This window comes from Cupressus sempervirens, chromosome 8 (genome assembly GCF_028749045.1).
Source record: "Cupressus sempervirens isolate cs-2001-9-10 chromosome 8, ASM2874904v1, whole genome shotgun sequence".
Taxonomy (NCBI): Eukaryota; Viridiplantae; Streptophyta; class Pinopsida; order Cupressales; family Cupressaceae; genus Cupressus; species Cupressus sempervirens.
This window is the reverse complement of record NC_143125.1, coordinates 78,671,055-78,691,671: the sequence shown is the minus strand read 5'-3', so window position 1 is coordinate 78,691,671 and position 20,617 is coordinate 78,671,055.

Below are 20,617 nucleotides of genomic sequence, written 5' to 3'. Positions count from 1 at the left end.
AGGCAATAGGTGCCGAGTGAACTCAGCACGAAGAGGAGCTCGGCACTTGAAAGGTTGGCAGCAATAGATGCCAAGTATGCTCGGCTCCAAAAGAAATACTCGACAACAATAGATGCCGAGTGAGCTCAGCTCCAACTAAAGTTTATAACTTAAAAAATTTCAACGTGAATGCATTCACCATTAAAACCAAAGAGCCAAAGCTTTAAGCTTTCAAAAAAATTTCTCAAATGCAACATACAAGGGAGGATCAATAGATTCAAGTATGCTTGCTTGCTTTCTATTCAATCTTTTATTTAACTATTACAAAATCTGGGAGCATTCGATTTCAACCAAAAAACTCTAAAATAACCCTAAACTGATAATACTTCAAACTTCAATAAACTTTAAACCTGCAACTCTAATGGCTGCATACAATGGTGCCTGGAGCAATCACTGCTTCAACAGGACAAAAAACAAACAACAACAAACTCACAGAATGAACAGAGGAGACACGTGTAACTGTAGGCACAAACTTCCTTCCTCTTCATTCTCTGCTCAGCTCTGCAACTTCTCTCTGATCTACTTGATCTACTAACTCCATGCATGAATGAATGAAACATTCATTTTTGTCACATTCCAGTTCCCCCCTCATTTCCAAATTCAAAAAAAATCTCACCTACTGTATTCATGTTTTCTATCTGTTCTGCTGGTCGTCAGGTGGTAGGTGAGCGTTTGGCTCCAGGGGCAAGATAACCACTATATTAAATATTCCAACATGAATTTTAAATTGATTTCAAAAAATATATATAAAATAAGTTTAGAGATAATTTATGACAATAGGTGCCCAAAATATGCAATGAAATTTGTTGCAAAGCTGAATAATACTCTCCAGTAATCATTTTGAGAGGCACTGGCTATGAATAAAATTAATCTACTACTCCATCCACTCTTCTCCATTTTCATTAAATATTAATAAAATTTGTTAAAGTACACGGTTATTGTTTGCAGTAGGTGACTTTTAACCTTTTCTATTACATTTTGATTGTATGCACATTTGCAATGAATAGACATAAAAATAGTTATAAAATATATGACACTTAAATGAACGTCAATTTTTTTTTTAAAGAAACAAAAATTTACATTGATGAATGCTTCTATTATAGAAAGCCTCTCGACTTAATGAAGGCTGCGGCTTTATACACACATATATATATATATAAATGTAATATAAATAAAACAACTTGGAAGAGAAGCTTGCGGCGGAAGAGGATAAACTTGTGGATACCCGGATGGGGTATACTTTGTTCGCATTATTAAAATTATCAAGGGGTCTTTAAAATTATTCAGATTAGAACAAAATTACCACCGATTTCTGTATGAGTTCCGTACAATATAAAATCTACATAGAAAAATTGAAATTGAGTTACATATTTGAAGATTTATGTTGTTCGTAGACTTTGAACTACAGTTCGATGGCGCAACATTGTTAATCAATGGTTTGTTTGGGTTCCTCAATTTAAATGATCCATGATTTCATAATATCGGTAGTCTGAAAGAAGAAAATAACCAAATAAAAATGGGAATGATTAATCATCTAAAAAACCCTAAAAAAAGTAGAATCGGGAATAACTTGTCGAGGAAGAACTTCAACAGGGGCTTTTATAAGTTTGATAATGTAATATTACATATGTTCTTGAATTAATGACCATGCAGAAGTGGTATATTCTAAAAAAAATTGTTCAACGATTTGGTTTTGTTGTGGCTCGAATAATTTCGACCGAGTTTATATTTTTCTCTCATGTCATTGAATGAATTTCCTTCTTGATTATTTTTCATTACTTATCAATCAGACACCATTCTCGGATACATCTGATAAGTAAATTCAAACTTTTGTCAAATCTAATATGCTTATTGTTCAATAATCTATTTATATACTTTCAATTTATTATACTTTATTAACATTTTAAATAAAATTAATATACTATTTAATTTAAAAGCTAAGAGATTGTAAGATAAATTTATCTCAACCAATGATTATGAATTAAATTTATTCATTTCTATATCCTTATAAGAGAAGTTCATCACTAATATATGTGGGAGAGAGAGAAAAAGAGGTGGAAGAGAGAGAAAAAGAGAGTGGGTAGAAAAAAAGGGAGGAGAGGAAAAAAAAAAAAAGAGGGAAGAGAAGAAAATGAGATGGAAGAGAGAGAAAGGGAGGAGAGAAAAAAGAGAGGGAGGAGAGGGAAAGGAAATAGAGAAAAAAGAGAGTGTCTTTGTTTTTTCCCTCTTCTCCTTTCCTCTCTCCTTTTCTTCCTCCTCCCTTCACCTCTCATGCCTGTTTTTCTCTCTCCTCCCTCTCTTTTTTGAAAATGATAAATGAGGATGAAAAGAGAGAAAGGGAAGAGCTATATGATGAAAAGTGATTAATGCAAATTTTAATACTTTTAGGTTTTTTTTGCATGGTGAAGTTTTTATTATTATTTTACTTAATGTTAAGGTTTATATAGTTTATGTTTTCAATATCAATTGAACCTATATGTTTTGTTTATAGTTTATTATCCTATGTTTTATTAACTATTTTTTTAAAAAAAATATTAAACTAGCTATGAACAAAAACAATAAAATACACAATTTTTTTAGCAAAACACAAAAAAAAGAAGAAGTAAAAAATGGAAAACAAATAGACATACATGGAATAGTCATAAAAGTCAGCTAGTAGAGGTTTGAAAATTGGGCTCGTGTCTCTCTCATATTACAATTATGAATTAGAAGTTAAAATGACCAAAGACTGCCCAAAAAAATGGTTTTAATAATTTTATGAATTAGCTTTGATTGCCCAATTTGGTCTCACAAATCAAATGCCCAATTTTTGAAAATGGATTGGGCTACCAAAGCTACTCTAAAAATTGGGCTCTCGGCTCTCTGATATCACTATTATGAATTAGATGTTAAAATGAACAAAAATTGTCCAAAAAAATGGTCTTAATAATTTTACGAATTTGATGCTGATTAGCTTTGGTTGTCAAATGAATCTTTGTCATGGATATATGTGATATGTTTGTATAGGGTTCCATTTAAAAGTTAATAAAATAAAGTAGGATGTATCTTTTTTTTCCATTTATATGAATTAATTCTGGCATGCTTCACAAATTTTATGAGGAATAAATAATTTTTAATAGATTATCATTTATCAAGATATAAAAATAACAACAAGATCGTAGAATCATTTTCTTTTTTGCTTATGTGGCAAATGTTGACTTGGTTAAAATGGGTTAATCTTAATTTAACGTAAATGAAAGTTAACACCATAGATTATACCAAAATTAATTGGCTTATTTTATGGAAATACATGAGATATTACGTTATAATGATGTCATTGAAGTGTTTTAAATATCGTCATTTAATAATGTGATTATGCTTATGTTTTTACTTCTTAATGATGATACAATTAAAAAGATGAGATATATTATTTTTTATGGATACTGACTTGTTTTTTGTTGCGAGTGTTTGAGTGGATGTAGGGATCATCACGAAAAGAGTTTGGTTGAGGTAGAGAGGGCTAGCCTCTTGGAAGGGGATGCATTGGATGTTATGTTGCCACACACACATCACATTGAATTCATGTTGTTTGTCCATCATTTTGGTCACATTTAGTAAACTTAACTTTGAAAGTTTGAAATGAAATTTAGATGTTTTATTTGATTGGTTTAATAAAAGATGTTTAGATAGATTGTTAATAAAAATAAGTCACTAATAGATGATTTATGAATTTTGATAATTTATTATGATGTATAAATAAAAGTCTCTTTTTAATTTTTATTTAAAAAGAACTTAGAAGTATTTCAATTCTTTATTAGATATGCGTGTTCATTAAAACAATATATATGTGTATTAATTAAAAACAAAAACCTTTTTCTGTTAAACACAAATGTTTATTTCTTTCATTTTCCAAAACAACAAATACAAAAACCTTTGGAAAACACTTCATGGGGGAATTAGTTTTTAAGGTCAGTTATAGAAAGAAAGGTTAATAATAACGGGGTTTGGGGAAAATGGGACACGGTGGCTTGGAGAGAGAGAAGAGACCAGGCGATCAAGGACACAACACGCGGAAGACAGAATCATCAGGTTCCATCTCTTTAATTCTTTAGAATTTCAGTTTGTTTTGGGTGTGATTCTCTGTTATTGAAACATTTCAATGAACTTAGAATAAGCATTTTGGGGTTGAAAAACGTAAATTACAGTTGTAGATTCACTGTCTACTGAATGTTATTCGTAACCATTAAACCAATTGCTGTTATCGGTATGATTTTATCTTGAATCCTCATAGAGGAAAAGACTTGACACGACTTGTTTTTAACATACCCTTATGCCGTTGTTATGAAGCCGTCTGGTGAAACCTCCCTACTCAGCCGTAGGTTGTTAGCCATATGGAATAGGAAAAAACAAAAGAATAAAATCAAAACATATTTGTTATTATTCCATTCTTCTATGTTCTTCTACCATTTCTTTATTTGCAGTTGTATGCTCTATATGTTTCTGGTTCAATGGAATCTTTTATTGAAAGTAGAATAAAACAGCAAATGCAGTTATAAAAAAAAATAGAAGGTTTGAATCAAAACACAAATACAAGTTACAGATTGAATACTTCTTAAAAAACTTCAGAGCATTATCATATCGTTGAATAGGTTTTAATGATCATGGGTATTAGGATACAACCCTATAATTACAGTTTTGCTCGAATCTAGTGCCTAGAAACCTCGAGTTTAGGACATCCCTTGTGCTAATAGGTGCTCAACCAAATGATGAATCAAACATTGAGTTACTCTTTCTAGCTGTCCCATAATGTTGGATGAATTGATGTCTAAATGATAAAGTTGTGTGATTGCTGCTCTTTTGAATCTTATGCAGTGAAATGTCTCCTTATATATAAAAATAAAACTCTTCTTTTAAGACAGAGAAACATAGTTCATTTTCATGACAACACATGTTTGATAATTCTTGGTTTAGTTGCTCAATTAGTTGATACATAGACTAAAGACAGAATCTAATCGAAAACAAAGAGTACTGTAATCAAGACTGAGACTATCCAAGTTAGCTGTATTCTTCTATTGTAGAAATATCTTCTAATTCCAGTAAGAGTAAATACATTAGCAAACTGAACTGAACTTAGTTTTAATATTGAAAAATTGCTGATTGTTTCCAAATAATTCCAATTTTAGTATGATAGAGTTTCAGGGTATTTTATGGTTATTAAAATTGTGATCCTTATCATTGATTTGCTTCAACTCTGAGAGTAATTAAATTGTTGTTAGTTGTATTAAGTTTTGAAGCATTAAATGCAGCCATGATGAGTTAGTTTTTTCTTAGGAACAACATCATCATAAATATGGTTAAATCAATTGCAAAGTATTTGTATCAGCATGACTATATTGTAGAAATAGTACAAACCTAGATGTATTTAAATTAGTTGCATGAGTACTCAATCAGCATTAAGTGCTTTACTATACTATAGGGAAGAAAAATTATATTTGTATTAAATTAGTTTCAAAAGTATTCAAACAGCCTTGATAGGATGATTGTACCCTACAAAAGGAATTATCATAAGTGTTCTCTTTAATAAAAATTAGATTTTGTTGAATATCTTGTTGTAGAGTAGCATTGAGATGTGTATTTTCCTTCATGGCTAGGTGTAATGTAGCAATTATGGGAAAGATAGATGGATAGTTCTTATTTAGTTTCTTCTATCTGTCACTTTTGTAGAATGGATACATGTTGTTCTTGTTTCTTCTACTATTAAATCTAGCATATAAAGTGCTTGGCCAAGCCATTTGATTTTCTAGATAATGTATATGTGTATATGTGGCTATGCTTATTTGGTTTTACTAAATATGTGTAGATGAATAGTTTATTCTTTTCATCCCTACTACTTTATGTGATTAGGCTACTAGGTGCATGGTTGCAATGTAGTGTATTTCACGGCCACACTAGATCCATCTGATCCATCTTGTTCTGTGAAGCTAGGCTTCTCATGCCAAGGTCGGAAAATTCTTCATGTTAAGAAGAATCTTGGCAGAGTATTCACTTCATGTTTGGTGAGGTTAAAGCACCTAGGTCACACTCCTATCTTGGATAGCAAATGCACAACATCCTATAGCTTTGGAGATAAGTTATGTTGAAGAACACAATGGGAAAGGTTAACTTCATTCTGTTGGAACTATCATCCAAGAGATGAACTATGTACATTGTATATGAGAAAATGTAAATTATGTGTAATCACTATAGTTGTTGTATGTTGGCTCAACAATATGGTTAATGTTACTTGATTAATAATGAGATTTTATGAGTGATTACTCATCACCATTATTTGATGTAACATTGAACTTTTTTGAATATGCATAAAAGTGAAATTACTAATCAACATCTTAATGTTTTTGTTATGTGAATAAACTAATTGTTAATGGTCAAATAGTTTAACTATTCCATTATCTTTTGATAGCTTCACTTCTACTTTCTCTGCAATTGATGATGTAGCAAATTTTAACTAGCTCATGGTTTAAACCTAGGCCCTTGGGCTACTATGCTAATTTGCACCTATGTTTGACAGGTGTTTGAATCACTCACCATGACCACAAGATCTAAATGAAAAAGTGGGTCCAGGAGTAGTGCACGGGTTGAGAAACCTAATGAGAGGTTAGATCAAATAATGATACTATTGACCCAACATGAGGCTTTGTTGTAGAAACAAGGCCAGAGGATGGATAACCTAGAGTAAGTGGCTCGAGGTAGACACACTAAAAAAAAGGCAAGGAAGCGTGATAATGTTCAGTGCTCCAAAGCCTTAAGTGAACAAGAAGAGGAATTGAGGAAGAAACATGAGGATAAATAGTTAACTAAGGCTCTTAGGAGGTTTGAGATGGAGCAGAAGGTGGAAGCTAACTGTTAGAGTGCCCTCCTTAATTCTAATAGGATTTAGATAGCAGCTAACTTGAGCAAAGATCTCATGAAGGTGACTTCACACACCTTTCATGGTAGAGCTTCTGGGGAAGAAGTTAAGGAATGGATCACCAATATGGAGAAGTACTTCCTGGTTCAAAACTATAGAAGAAAATCTAGAGCAGTTTGGGCAACCTATCAACTAATGGGTGAAGCAGCTACTTGGTGGGAAAATGTTTGGCTGAAAAGAATCTCCAACATGGGGAGGTAACCTAGAAATAATTTTTGTATCTTTTCTACAAATGATGGTTACCTTAGTTGTTCTACAACAAGAAAGCAATAGATTTCTACAAACTAGTTCAGGAGAACATGAATATTACATAGTATCATGAATGATTTTATCATTTAGTGAAGTATGTCCCTTAGTATTAGCATGATGAGCTATTGAGAACTTCAAAAAATTTAATGGGCTTGCGGCCAGAGATCTATAGTGAGGTCAAGATGTAGGAGCCTAAAACTATAGACTTTGTATTACGTAAGGCCCTTAAGCAGGAACAAAGGTTGAAGGATGCTTCTTCATACAAAATCCTTCAACCAAAACTATAAGAGGATGTTCTAGGATAATAGGTCATATTAGGATAACGAGGGTTATAAAGATGACAAGAAAAAGGGAAATGGAAAGAAGCAATAAATTAGAAACATGAAGGATAAAGGAAAAGATAATTTAGATAGGAACAAGGAAAACTAGAACAACAACAAAAACCAAAATCATAGAAATGGAAGTAGAAGGAATGGAAACAACTAAGGTAATTAGAATAGGAATGATTATAGAAGAGTACCTAGAGTAGGTTGTTATGTATGTGGCGGTCATCATTTTACTGATAAGTGCTCGCAATGAGCTGATAAGAGGGACTTTCCTCCACAACATCACATTCATCATGTAGTTGATCATAGATAGGCAGATTATCAGACCATTCCTATACAAATGATTGATACATTTTTTGGTTACCCATTTTCTATCCTTATAGATATAGATGCTATTGAATGTTTTGTAGATCCTAAGATTGTAGCCAAGATACCTATTAGGGCTAGTTCTATGGCTAAACCTTGGACTATAGAGTATGGTAATAGGGTTGAATGTAGGGTAGAGCAATGCTTATTTTTTAGTGAGTTGGAACTTCCTAGCTTCTAAGTAGAGGTCAAATTGTATGTAACACCTTTGGAATCATATGATGTCATCCTAGGCATCAACTAGTTGAGTAAGCATAAGACTTTGATAGACTATTAGAATAAGGTGATTAAATGTTGTAATGACACATGGTATTCAGTGATACTAAATCTTATCAAATGACCTTTAGAATTGAGGCAAATTACAGCAGTGCAATTGAAGAAAGCCAAGAGGAAAGGATATCAACTATACTTTGCCCATGTTAAGAGTTTGGAAGAGACTCCAACTCAATTTGAGGATCAATTTATTTTGCGAGAATTCAGAGATGTGTTTCTAGATGATTTTCTTGATCTACCCCCTAAGAGGGAGCTTGATATCTCCATAGATATTATGCCTAGGGAAAAACCTCAATCAAAGGTTCCCTACCATATGTCTTCCACAAAGATGTATGAGTTGAATACTTAGTTACATAAACTATTTGATAAAGGTTTCATTTGGCCTAGTGTGTCACCATGGGGAGCTCCTATAATCTTTATTAAGAAGAAGGATTGTACCTTAAGGTTGTGCATTGATTACCACATGCTGAACAAAGTGACCATAAAGAATTGGTATCCTCTTCCAAGAATTGATGAAATTTTTGATCAAATGAAGGGAGTAACTATATTCTCAAAAATTGATTTGAGATCTAGATACCACCAACTCTAGATCCAAGAGGAAGACATATCTAAGGCAACATTCAGAACAAGATATGGGCATATGAGTTTGTGGTCTTACCTTTTGGACTTACAAAGGGAATTGTAACTTTCATGTACTTGATGAACAACATTTTTAGAGATTGTCTTGATAAATTCGTGGAAATATTTATAGACACTATATTAGTATATTCCAAGAATTTAGAAGAGCACGGAGAACATTTACGCATAGTATTATAGTATCTGAGAGATAGGAAACTACATGGAAAACTATCTAAGTGCTCCTTTTATCAGATGGAGATCCACTACTTGGGACACATTTTGTCAGCAAACGGCATAGTAGTGGATCCTACAAAGATCAAAGCCATCCTTGAATGGCCAACTTTGTAGAATGTAAGTAAAGTTAGGAGGTTTATGGGTCTTGCTAGGTATTACTAGAGGTTTTTTGATGGATTTTCCTATATAGAAGCTCTGATTACATCCCTTTAGCGCAAGGGTAAAAGGTTTGAGTGGATAGAAGCATGTGACGAAGCTTTCCAGCTACTTAAACAAAAGCTTTCTACAACTCCTATATTGATTATAACAGACCCAAATGGACATTTTGTTGACACCAGAAATGCTTTCAAAGATGGGCTTGGGGGTGTATTGATGCAGGATGGTAATTTTGTTCCCTACGAGTCTAGGCAACTCAAATCACATGAAGTAAATTATGCCTCTCATGAATTGGAGTTGGCTGTAATATTACATGCCTTACAAATGTGGCAAAATCACTTATTGGGAAAGCCATTTGAGGTCAAGAATGATCATATGGGGTTGAGGTAAATTTTCACTCAACTTAATTTGAATGCTCGACAAAGATGGTGGCAAAAATTTCTTGGTGAATATGATTTTGGCATAGAGTATATTAAAGGAAAAAAAAATAGAGTAGTAGATGCACTTAGTTGCAGGAGACATATTGCTTCTGTCTCTTCATCTTGAACTCATATGAGAGAGTATATCCTTCAGTACCTTCTTTGAGATGGCCATTATGAATGGGTGAAGTTAGTATTGGATAATGATGCTTCTGACTCATATTTTGATGATTATTCTTTTGATGAGGATGGTTTTCTTAAATACCAAAATAGGATTTATGTTCTTAACTGTGAAGGGTTGCAAAAAGTTGTACTTGAGGAGATGTTTGAGAACTTTATACTTTTGGCAAGGACTCAAGAAAGATGTGACCGAATATGTAGCCTAGTGTTCAGAATGTCAGCATGTCAAGGTTGAGCATGCCCATCTGATAGGTCTTTTGTACCCCCATGAGATTCCATAGTATAAATGGGAGGTTATCACCATGGATTTTGTATAGGGTTTACCCATGACTCAACTTAGCCATGATGTCATCTTGTTCATAGTCAACAAGTTAACCAAGGTTTCCCATTTCATTCTTGGCAGTCTGAAGGATAGATCTCTAGTATTAGCAAGAAAGTTTGTTCAAGAGATTTTTTGACTACATGATACTCCAAAGACCATTATTTCTGATAGGGACACCTAAATGACTTCTAGATTTTGGACAACCTTGAACTCTCCTTTGAGTACATGCCTAAATTTCAGTACAACATACCACCTTGAGACTGATGGATAGACAGAGAGGGTGAATAAGGTGTTAGAAGATTTGTTATGCATGTATTACATGGATCAATAGTACAAATGGGAGGAGTATCTTCCTTTGGTAAAGTTTTCTTATAATAACTACTACCATTCTTCCTTGGGTATGGATCCATTTGAGGCTCTCTATGGATAGAAATGTCAGACACCTACCAGTTGGGATAGGGTTGAGGATAGGGTTATTATGGGTCCTGAGATGCTAAGAGAGATGGAGGAGCAAGTGATCTTAATCTGTAATCATCTAAAGGAGGAAACATATAAATAGAAGGGTTATGTGGACAAGAAACATATATTCTATCAATTCCAAACTAGGGATAAAGTGTTCGTGAGGATTAGGCCATAAAAGAGTTCAATCTCATTTGATAAGTGTTTAAAGCTTGCCTCGATATTTGTTCATCTGTTTGAAGTCTTAGAGGTTATCAACCTACTTTATTATTGGCTTGCTCTGCCACCCACTTTAGCCCACATTCATAATGTCTTCCTTGTGTATTTTCTTAAGCCCTATCATTATGAGATATCTCACATTCTTGACTAGTGTGCACTGTAGGTATAGGATCCAGAGGCGATGGTAGTTCAGCCCACCTGAATCATTTAGCAACATACCCTTAGGGTATGAGATAGGGATTTTCTCCTATATAAGGTCCAATGGGACCAATTTAAAATGGATAGTGCTACTTGGGAAGATGCAGAGGATTTACAGAAATCTGTTCCCCATCTTTTTGTATAGCTATTTTATTTCAGATTAGATAACAATTTTGGTATGTGTATACTAGATTTTATTGTGAAATATATTGGGACAACACCTTTTCCTAGTGGGGAAGGATGACATGTCTTGCCCTAGAATCATTTTCTTTTCTTGCTTATGTGGAAAATGTTGACTTGGTAAAAATGGATTGATCTTAATTTAAGATAAATGAAAGTTAACATCTTAGATTATACCAAAATTAAATGAGTTATTTTATGAAAATACATGAGATAGTATGTTATGATGATGATGTAATTGAAGTGTTTTAAATTTTGTGATTTAATAATGTGATTATGCTAATATTTTTACTTCTTAATCATTATATAAATAAAGATGTGATATATTGATTTTTATGGATACTGACTTATTTTTGGTTGAGAGAGTCTAAGTGGATGCAGGGATTGCCACGATGAGAGTGTGGTTGAGGTAGAGAGGGCTAGTCTCTCAGAAGGGGATGCATCAGATGTCGTGTTGCAAATAAACATAACATAGAGTTCATGTTATTTGTTCTTTATTTTGTTACATTTACTAAACTTAACTTTGAAAGTTTGAAATGAAATTTAGATGTTTTATTTGAGTTGTTTAATAAAAGATGTTTAGATAAATTATTAATAAAAATAAGTCACTAATAGATGATTTATGAGTTTTGATGATTTATTATGATGTATACATAAAAGTCTCTTTTTTATTTTTATTTAATAAGAAATTAGAATTATTTTAATTCTTTATTAGATATGCATGCTCATTAAAACAATATATATGTGACTTAATTAAAATCAAAAGCTTGTTTTTGTTAAACACAAGTGTTTATTTCCTTCATTTTCTGAAAAATAGAAAATAAAAAAGCCATAGGAAAACACTGCATGGGAGAATTATTTTCTTAGGTCAGCTATGGGAAGAAAGGTTAATAATAATAGGGGTTTTGGGAAAAACATGATAGGGTGGCTTAGAGAGAGGGAAGAGACCAAACGAGCAAGGAGACAAGACATGGAAGACAAAAATCATCAGGTTCCATCTCTTTAATTCTTTAGAATTTTAGTTGTTTTTGGTGTGATTCTCTATTATTGAAACATTTAAATGAACTTAGAATAAGAATTTTGGGGTTGAAAAACCTAAATTATAATTGTAGATTCACTATCTACTGAATGCTATTTGTAGCCATTAAACCAATTTTAGTTATCTATATAATTTTGTCTTGACTCTACATAGAGGAAAAGGCTTGACACGACCTTATTTTTAACATACCCATATGTCATTGTTATGAAGCCATATGGTGAAACCTCTTGCTTAGTCATAGGTTGCTAGCCATATAGAATAGATAAAAACAAAAGAATAAAATCAAAATGTATTTGTTATTATTCCATTCTTCTATGTTCTTCTTTTGTTGCTTTATTTGCTATTGTATGCTCTATATATTTTTGGTTCAATGGAATCTTTTATTGAAATTATAATAAAACATCAAATTCAGTTATAAAAAAATAGAAGGTTTGAATCAAAACTAAAACACAAGTTACAGATTGAAAACTTCTTTAAAACCTTTAGAGCATTATCATACTATTGAATAGGTTTTAATGATCATGGGGAATATGATGCAACCCTATAATTATAGTTGTGCTCTAGTCTGCTTCCCAGAAACCTCCAGTTTAGGACATCCCTTGTGCTAATAGGTGCTCAACCAAGTGATGAATCAAACATTGAGCTACTCTAATTAGCTATCCCATAATGTTGGATGAAATGATATCTAAATGTTAAAGTCGTGTGATTGCTATTCTTCTAAATATTTTTTAGGCAAATGTTTCCTTATATAAAATAAAACTATTTTTTTAGCATAGAGAAACATAGTTCATTTTCAAGACAACATGTGTGTGATAATTCTTGGTTTAGTTGCTCAATTGGTTGATAGATAGACTAAAGACAGAGTCTAATTGAAAACAAAGAGTATCGTAACCAAGACTAAGACTATCGAAGTTAGTTGTATTCTCCTATTGCAGAAATATCTTCTAATTCTAGTAGAGAGTAAATACATTAGCAAACTAAACTCAACTTAGTTGTAATACTAAATAATTGTTGATTGTTTCTGAATAATTCCAATTTTAGTATGATAGAGTTTCAAGGTACTTTATGGTTATTAAAATTGTGGTTCTTATTATTAATTTTCTTCCAATCTGAGAGTAATTAAATTTTTTTTAGTTGTATTAAGTTTTAAAGCACTAAATGTAGCCATAATGAGCTAGCTATTTCTTAGGAAAAAAATCATCATGAATATGGTTAAATCAATAACAAAGTATTTGTATAAGCATGACTATATTGTAGAAATAGTAAAAACCTAGATGTATTTAAATTAGTTGCATGATTACTCAAACAAAATTAAGTGCTATACTGTACTATAGGGAAGAACAATCATATTTGTATTAAATTTGTTTCACAAGTATCAAAGTTTTTTTTTTTTTGTTTTTGAACATCTTGTTGTAGAGCAGCATTGAGATGTGTATTTTCCTTCATGGTTGGGTGTTATGTAGAAATTATGGAAAACATAGATGGATACTTCACATTTAGTTCGTTTTATCTACCAGTTCTGTAGAATGGATACATGTTGTTCTTGTTTCTCCTACCATTAAATCTAGCTTATAAAGTGCTTGGCCAAGCCATTTAATTTTCTAGATAATGCATATGTGTGTATGTGGCTATAGTTATTTTATTTTATTATATATGTGTAGATGTGTAGTTTATTTTTTAATTCCCTACTACATTCCATGATTAGGCTACTAGGCACATGGTTGCAATGTAGTGTGTTTCATGATTGACTCAGATCCATCTGATCCATCTTGTTCCAAGAAGCTAGGCTTCTTGTGCCAAGGTCAAGGAATTCTTCATGTCAAGATTAATCCCAGGGGAGTATTCACTCCAAGGTTGGTGAGGTTAAAGCACCTGGACCACACTCCCATCTCAGATAATAGATGGAAGGTATCCTTCGGTGTTGGAGATAGGTTACACTGAATAAAACAACAAGAAAGGTTAACTTTATTCTATTAGAACTATCATCCAAGAAATGAACTATATGCATTGTAGATGAGAAAATGTAAATTATATGTAATCATTTTAATTATTGTATGTTGGATCAGCAATTTAGGTAATTTTATTGGATAAATAATGAGATTTGATGAGTGATTATTCATCACGATTATTGATGTAACACTGAACTTCTTTGAATATGCATAAAAGAGGAATTACTAATCAGCATCTTAATGTTTTTGTTATGTGAATAAACTAATTGTTAATGGTCAAACAGTTTGCCTATTCCACTATATTTTGATTGGTTTTCTTCTACTTTTTCTACAATTGTCGATGTGGCAAATTTTAACTAGTACTTCATTCTTATAGATTTTGGAACTCTATAGTTTTCGACTTACAACAAGTTGGTGAAATTACTTCTTCATTTGCGATATTGTTTTGAGTTAAATTCTATCTCAATTCTATGTATCTACTTGTTTAAGTTATTTCTATTTTTGGTAGTAGGGTTTTTAGTTTTTAGTAATTTGATTGATATATTCTATCCAAAATTTATTATAAAAAACTTGTTAAATTATTGTTTGAATTTTTTTAACCCTAGAATAGATATTAGTTTTGTGAAAGAAACCTAAAAATTTTACCCAAGAAGAAACATTTGGGTAAATTAGAGTACAAAGATCAAAACTTATTTGATGACATACTTTACGAATTACCTTGCTCTTCCACTAAGAGCCTACTACAAGGTGGGTAAAAATGGGAAATGAAAAGTGTTAAAATTTAAAAGATAAATATGGGTGGGTTAGAGACATGTATATGTCTTCTTTTGGTCTAGAGATTTTTAGGTACTGTTAGTGCCAGGCTTATTTCAAAAATCCCCTCTAGAATTGTTGTTAGTTCAACCAAGGAAAGCTTGTTGTGCCCATTATATTTCTGGATATAGAACTATTATTTTGGTTAGCAGAGAGATATGACCCTATCACTAGAGATATTAGATATTTGAATGATGAAATTATAGTTAAGATCATTGATGATGAAGTTGTGACATTTTTGATCTTATAAGAACTTATCCTTTATTGGAAGAGATTCACCTAGTAGTTGATACAGATCCCTTTAAATATATCAAATTTGAAGATTAGTGAAGGATCATCAAAGCTAATTTTGGAATTAAGGATGGGGTTCACTAATGTTTAATGGATTTGGGGAATGACCCTTTGGAGAAAAATTATTTTAATACAGATATAATGGACACACATATTTCCTTGTGCCTTCACCATGAAATTATTATGGATGAGAATACAAATTGAGGGCCCTAACTTGATTTTATCATATATCATTTTCTTTCATACTCATAAAAGGTAATAAATGAGGGTTTGGTCCTATTAAGAAATGGCTTCCCTACAAAATTTCATTGGTTCTCATTATTGTGCACATTATTTTTTATTAAAAAAATTTATATTTTAGAGAATTATAGATATTGAGTATTGTAGAAAAATGATAAAAGCTTCCTATGCAAATTTGGTTAGCAGTCATATGCCCTGATTAGGAAAAAGAAGGGAGCTACATTCTTTTTTATGGAAAAGTATTGAATGCACTCAAATTGAGAATAATTCCCTCTCTTAAGATCAAAAATAATAGACAAATATGGAGACATACATCCTTATCTCATTAGTACTATAATTAGATTTTATGCTTTCAAGGGTTTTCAATATGTGATGTCTTATCATTTGTCTTTGAGGGTAGGAATTGTGGATATTATAAGGAAAATTAGGGAGAAACAAGAAAGATTGGTGATAAGAAAGAAGGGTTCTTTATTTCTAGAGTATACTATTTTCCATCATTTCTCAATGATGAGGGGTGGTGATATAAATAGATAATACTGAGGGTGGGGATGATCTCTATTATCCAATTTTTTCCCAAAACTAAATATTATTAATTACTTTATAAAATGCATATGAAAATAATTTAATAATGTTGAATAGTAAACATAACCATGTAATAAGAGAACACATAACACCATATTTTGTGAACTAGGAGAAACCTTGGCGAAAATGGTACCCACAAAATGGTCTACTAAATAAACATGTTGTGTTAAGGATATTGACCTTGTTAGACTCTATTAAGTACATATAGTGTCTAGATCCTTGTTAAAGGACTAGGCCTTGTTAAAATCCTACAACTTGATAGGATTTTGTATTACAATTACAATGTATACAAGGTAAGCACATTGCCCAAACATATAATTATACAATATAATTTTGTGATAAACAAAGATAGATACAAAAACCTCTTTCATTGCCGATATCTTTAGTGTCTGATCTTTCTTTTGTTGAACTTCACATACCTCTTATCATACATCATAATTCACAAAATATAGTCCACATATAACTTTGCATATACCATATCACTTGCACTTTTGTTCGCATAATACAATATTTTCTTGATATCTTTATATTTTACAAAACTTACCTAGTTGGCCTTCAAGGTTTCACATGCTTCGATGTCATCCCTAAGTTTCTTCTAAAATTAGGTTTAGTATCTGGAATGTCATCCCTAATTAGTTAAATAATTACTTCATAAAATAATTCTTGAACCTGTAATTACCTAGTTATTGATATGCACTATTCTTTCCTATGCACTGACTATCTAGTAATTAAATCATATATCTATCCCTACTCTTTGTATTGACTTGCAGGCTTAGACATGTAGCCTCAACCTCTGTACTATTCCAACCTAGCTCCGCATGTGCCAATATTGTCTTTCCTAACCATGCACACCAAAACTATCTCTTTGCTACTAGTAAAACTTTTTGATACTTAGACAATTTTCCATGTCTATGGAATACTTATATGTATAATACACCTTCTTTACATAAGATATATGTTTCCATAAATGACAATATTTTTCACTTTGCATGACCAATAGAAATACTTCTATGTTCACTAATATTGTGCAAATGTTAGCAAGTTTTATGATAATTTGGAAACCAAACATTGTAAAATAGCTAATTGTTAGATAAAACACATAATAAACTACCTCATGATTTATTAATTTTAGAAACCCCCACTTTAGAGTATCCCATTGTCTAATGGTAACCACTAAACTAAGAGCATTCATAAACATAATATATATAGAGAGAGTAAATATGGAAAATCCAATAAAACACCATGAACAAAGCCCACATGGTTTGAGTGCCATATTAAAAGACTCGCATGGGCCTAGTGCCTAGTGTCAATTTGTTCCTAAAGATTCTACATTAAAGAGATCAATGAAAGAACCTCATCAAATTGTCAAGCAGGGTTCCCTTTAGTAATAGGTACATTCATTTGAGAAAGTTTTTTGGTAGGTAGTTTTAAAAAGATAAATAAGAAATTAAAAGACCATTGCATGGTGATCTAAGAACTATCTCTATGAATTGTGATTGAATCCACCTAATGCAAATCCTTTTACTCTATTATCAATTATACACAACCAAACTACAATTATTATTTTAACAAGATCTATAGATTTATTGTTCAATCAAATTTTATATCAAAAAAACTATGATGCTTGTTGAAATTAGTTTGTATATATTTAATAAAATTTCATCTATTCTACTAGTATTTAAGTTGCACAATAATCTATTAGATTTTTTTAACAATATATTAAAATAATTTAATATTAGTAATATGATGTACACATTTAAAGAACTAAATAATTATAAATAGTCATAAATTAGAGCAATATATATAATAGAAATGCATAAGTAATCTTTAGAAAAGTTAAAAATCTATGGTCATCTAAATAAAAATTTGTAGTTGTAAGATTCAAATAATTCTAGTTTATGTTGTAGCATTGCTAGTAAATAGATTTATCCCTATGATAGTTAGTTCTAGAAACATCCTTGTAACGCCCCGCCAAGGGATCCAAAAGAATTAACCTAAAGTTTCACTAAGTTTGCTAAACATTTTTTTTTTAAAAGTAAGAATGTATAACATACACATCAAACACATAGTAGCGGAAGCAATAACATGTACTCATCGACAACCATTCCTTGCAAGTTACATTTCTTAAAGATCCCAAGACGTTGAGTCATGTTTAAATTTAATTAATTCTAAGTCTAACAACTATCAGATACATATGAAAGAATAAACAGAAAGTCTCATGTCCATAATATACATTTGTTCCGAATGCCTCTTGGCAATTAATTCGGAATGCTCAATCATCCACTGTACATGTCACAGGGTATGAAAGGCTTAAAAGAATATACATATGTAAAAATAGAAATGCATCAACCTTCACGAATCCATGATACAAAGTACAATAAAGATATATATAAAACTATTCACCATACATGATACATCCATACATCCATAATGATAAAACATCTATCATAAAATCTAACCATCCATCATAATAATCCAAGGATACAGTGAAGGTAAATGCCAATCATGAAAACTCCAGCCATGGTGACCACGGAACGGATCTCAATGGTAAGAGTAAAAAGCACTACCACCCGACCGCGTGGAACCTAAATAGTCCACTCCCACCGCGCTAAGGAGATAGTCTCAAGTCCCAAATCGGATAACAAAACCTATAATCATAAATACTCTCTAAGTCCAGGAAATCCTATAAGTATGCTAATTCAAGAGTTCCTAAAAAGATCAACATCTAAACCCAGAGGTACCACAAAGACACATAGGAAACCTAATATGCAAGTGGGAAAGTGTCATCGCAAAAGTCACGTAGAAGTTACCCAAGAAATCCCTTAGGAATCTCGGGTCCCTAGTGATCCCTGCGGCCACTAGTATCCTCTCGTACTGACAAGGCATACTATGAAATGCAAGGTCATAACCAAGCGTTCTCTCTACCCCATCCTAGTCTGTACTAGCACTCATGGTATGGGAGAGAACATAAAATTATCTTGTTAGGTTCATTTTCTCTCATTTAGTCTAAATGTTTTCACTTACTAAAAACAACTTACAATGGGTTACTCCAGGTAGCCTCTTAGGGCCCCGATCCCCATTGCAAGCCACTTCCCGACACTACACATAGATAACCTACCCTAGGCTCATGAAACCATGAATCAAAGAATCATAATAAAATCACCTCAGTCCTATACAAGAAATTAAAAAACATCATAAAATATAAGCCAGAAAATTACATCAGTTCTTCATGAGCAATAGATAATATCAAATAATAATCATATGATCATGACAGTTCTCTATCAGCAACTGAAGGCATCAATGATAAATCACAAAATCCAATGGTTCTCTAATGAACAACCAAAAAGTATCCCAAAATAAATTACAATACTGATTGAAGACTCCAAAATGGTCAAGTCAACAAATGACATCATCAAGAACATAACAAACACTTCAGTCCTCTCAAGCGACCGAAAAGCAATCCAAGTATAACTGATCGAGACTCAAAAATGGTTATCAATATAACTGATCGAGACTCGAAAATGCTTAAGTTAGGTATCTCAACTACATACATCTCAGCTTCACACAAGGAAACTGGAAAGCAATAACAAATAGTAAACACAATCATGTCATAGAGCACTTCATCACATTACCATGTTCAGGTTAAGAAACATCGAGACCAAATCATCATGACATCACATTCACAACCTCGAGCCTCTGGTAACAACCTAAACTGGTTAACGCTAAACCAACCCCATAACACTCAAAGCACAAAGAAAACATCAAAGTCTTAGAGATTGGATTTGAAAGTATATTATTGAGCTAAGGTAAGGTTTATGTTTCAGTTTAATGTCGAATTTCAAGTAACTAAGTTTTCATAACTACCCCTTACGATTAACCCATTTCTATAATAACTTCCATTAAGTCAATATTCCAAATCTACCATTTAATCAATTAATATTCATTATTAATTAACTTTAATTAAACGAATTTTAATTAAATTAATCAATAATCATTTGTTCTAATTACTTATTTTAATCTATTTATTAATTGTTAATTTATTAATATTTAACCCAAAATTATTAATAAATTAATATTTACAAACTATGTTAAATGTATTAAATTTATAAATATAAAAAAATGAAATAACAAAACAACCTTTAAAACCCATGTTTAAAGCCTGTCGGCTCTGCTGCAGGCCTGCGGTCGCAGGGCCTGCGATGGCAGGTACTCTGTACCTGTCGTCGCAGTACCTGCGATGCAGGTACTGTCAGTCGTCGGCAATGGGGGTAGGTACGGGGTGATTCCCTCCCCCCCACTTAAAACATTAAATTTATATATAAATTTTTTTTTATGTATATTTGTTTAAAAACAACGATTTGTTTTTAAATCGATTTCTATAAAAAAAAAATTTAAATGAAATTTAATTTCGTTTAAATATATATATATATATATATATATATATATATATATAAACAAACTCAATTCCTCCTTAATATATAATATATAAATATATTAAAGAATTGCCTCTTTTTATTTT